The following is a 3225-nucleotide window of genomic DNA, read 5'->3' as shown; positions in this document are numbered from 1 at the left end:
AGACCAGAGGAAATCCAGGTCTCCTACTCCTCTGCCATTTTGCTCCGCCCCCCTTATGTAAGTTTCTTATCTCTCAAGTCTCTGATTCTCATCTATAAAATGGGAATGATAATTACCTTCTAGAAGCTATTGTTATGATGAAATAGGATTCTGCATGTAGGACACTTGGCTCCTCACCTGGCCTCTGGGGAATCCTCCATAATCGGCAGTCCCACGGTTTTGTTTCTTTTATGGCTGCTGTCAGCGTAAATTCCCACTGACCCAACTCTGCAGGGGCAAAAGTGGACGCTGTCTTCTGACTGCCCAGCACGTGGTAGGTGCCTTAAAAAGTGTGTGATGAATGCTTAATCTGCACAACAGCCAGCGAAGTGAGCCAGATAATATTTTCCTCATGATCTGACTTAATAATCTCAAGAACCCCGGGACATAGATTTTATTTCTCCCAGTTTGGAGATGATGACTCTGAGGCTCTGAATCAGTAGGAAATTCGCTCATGGTCACACCGTGACTAGGTACTGATTTAAGTCTACTCCTCTTCCTGCCTGATGCAATACTCTCTTTGTTTCATTGCACTGCTTCCTTTTAGGTTCATTTTTTTCTTAAATCTGGAGGGCTCGGGGACACTTGAAAATATGTCATAGGTGGGAAAGAGGAGATTCTTAATGTTTTGTTTATTGACCACCGAGTAGCAGCTAAGAAAAGGAAAAGAATTTTTTATCATCTACCCTAAATCCAGCTGGCTGCTCTGTGAACCCATCTGTCCAGAATATTGTTTCCCAAAGTCAAGTCTTGGACCCACTGCTTGCACCATTTTGCACATGTCTGAATACCACCCATGCTATTTGATTTCCACTTTCTATATCAGCTCACTTTTCTTTTTTTTACTTAAACAAATGTTTTCAGATGAAACCATATCACTGCCATAAGTGGAAATCTAGCATCACCTTCCAATAATAGAAAATAGCAATAAAAATAAATACAATGCAAGCAAAATTATGTCCTTTAATTCTAAGTGGACGCTGTTGCCTGCAGAAGGCTCTGTGCCTGAGGCCTTTTTCTTCCTTCAAAGTGAGATTAACAAGTGCTGGTTAGTTCCAGGATGGCCTTGACATCCAAGCTTTCTTTCTGACATAATCAGAAGAATTGGGAAACAAAGAGAAGAAAGCCATGAAAAACAAATGCACATATCACCATGGGATTCAGTGCTATTTAATGATCTTAAGGAATCAATACAATCATTTCCAAAGCCTCCAGGAATTCCATTCCCTGGGAAACAACATTCTAGCACATGCTATGCCATCAGATACTATTGTTACACGATAGTATCTATTGTTAGCCGATAGCATCTAATGGCATCAAGACAGGTGTGTCTTGAATCCCCAACCAGTCTGTCTGGTGCACAGGTAATAGGACATGGACTCTGGAGCAAAAGGCCTGGGGTTTGTATTCCAGGTTGGACTCTTAATAACCACTGACTCAGAGATGTTACTGTACCTCTTCTGCCTGAGTTTTCTCATCTGTAAAAAGAGGATATCTTTTTACTATCTCAAGAAGGTGTTGTGAAGAATTAAATGCATAGTGAAACACTTAAAACAGGGCTTGGCACATGATAAGTGCCCCGTAAGTAAATCCTAGCCTTGCTGCTGGGGCTGTAGATGTGCTCAGGCCAGAGTAGGACAAGGAAGTCCTGGCCTATGTGGTGCATGGCAGAATTCTTCATCTGTCTGGGGATACTGTGCAGGATTCCGCCCTTCTGAGTCTCCAGGCTAAATAATCTTCATATTGTAGTCTCCTTTAAAAAGAAGGTGCTGGGAGGACAGGACTCCAAAGGATGGGGACATTTCTCTGGAGGGAGGTGGCACGCGCTTGGCTCCTGCTGCATACCAGGCACTTTGGCACGCCATCTGTATACTCTCTCCCATAGACCTATAGTTGGTGCCATCCTCCACGTATTTCCTGTTCCCTGACTTCCGTGAGAAATTAGACATATCCACGTGCATGTGACTTCCTGTGGCCAGGGAAATGTAGAGGTGATGCGTGCCATGGCTGGCAGAAGCTTTCAGACCTAGTGGGTAAGTCACCACATTCCCCTCTTCCTATTTCAATAACCATGAAAATATGGAGTTCCTGAGTAAGTAGAACATGAGCAAGAGTGGCCAGCCAGCACACACTGGAAAGTGTGGCAGAGAGGAAAATCAACTTGTTTTAAGCCACTGAAATTTTGTTTAATACTCCAGCAAAGCCTGCCCCTATCCAGCTAAAATGAACTCCTAGATGTTGACACATACTTGAACTCTTGCACCTCGCAAGAATTTGCTGTTCTTGGAGTCCACGCTAGAGCCTGGGTCAAGGTTGTAGTTGAGGTGGGAATATAGTACTTGTAAACACTCTCACTTTTTTCCTCTCTCTCATTTCCTTGCTCCTGATCAGTATCTAGTAAAGAAGGGGAGGAAACTTGCACTCAGGACTCTTCCTCAGCTGGTATGTTCTTGCAGAAACTTGAGCAACTGTTTCCACTCTGGGTCTGTTTCTTGCTGAATCTCTGATTCTTGCAGAATCTTGGGGAAAGAAGGAACCCCATAAAGTCATTGTCTTAGGTTGGTCCCTGTTTGCTGGCTGTATCTCCTTTACCTCATCTCCTTATCTAGCTTTTGCCGGAATCATTCCAGAGACAGGAAACTTACCACCTCATCATGAATGGACATAGAGCTGGGCTATGAGAGGTAACAGTCCCTATGCTACTAGATTTAGGGTTTGACTTACCTGAAAGGTGAATGGTTTTGAAGATCTTTACTTTGAGGATGGCCGTATAGTTGATCATCCTAACCAGGACATGTGTAAGAATGAAAGCTGGTGCTAGTAACAATTATCGGAACAATAGGTTTAAAACAGAACTATCGTGGGCAAACCAGGAGGTACTGTTGCTGGGCTTCTATGATTCTGTAGCCACCAACAAATGGTAAAATTAAATTCCATGGGTAGGACTGCATCCCGGCTTTGGTCATTAACCCTGACTTTTGGTCTACTCCCTCCCCAAAACTGTTGACAGCCGACAGAAATCAGGTGATTTCCCATTCTTTTAACCATGTGAGTCCCAAAGCCATTTCAGAGGCAAAGGATGTACATATGGCTGTAATTTCAAGCAAATTTCCCCTATAGGTGCTTCATATTCCTAACTACTATCTTGATCAAATGCATATTTAATGCCTTTTGATGGAGACACAG

Source organism: Eumetopias jubatus, unplaced genomic scaffold, assembly GCF_037043125.1.
Source record: "Eumetopias jubatus isolate StellerSeaLion01/CBP00866 unplaced genomic scaffold, mEumJub1_p1.0 scaffold_17, whole genome shotgun sequence".
Taxonomy (NCBI): Eukaryota; Metazoa; Chordata; class Mammalia; order Carnivora; family Otariidae; genus Eumetopias; species Eumetopias jubatus.
This window is presented reverse-complemented; position numbering follows the sequence as displayed.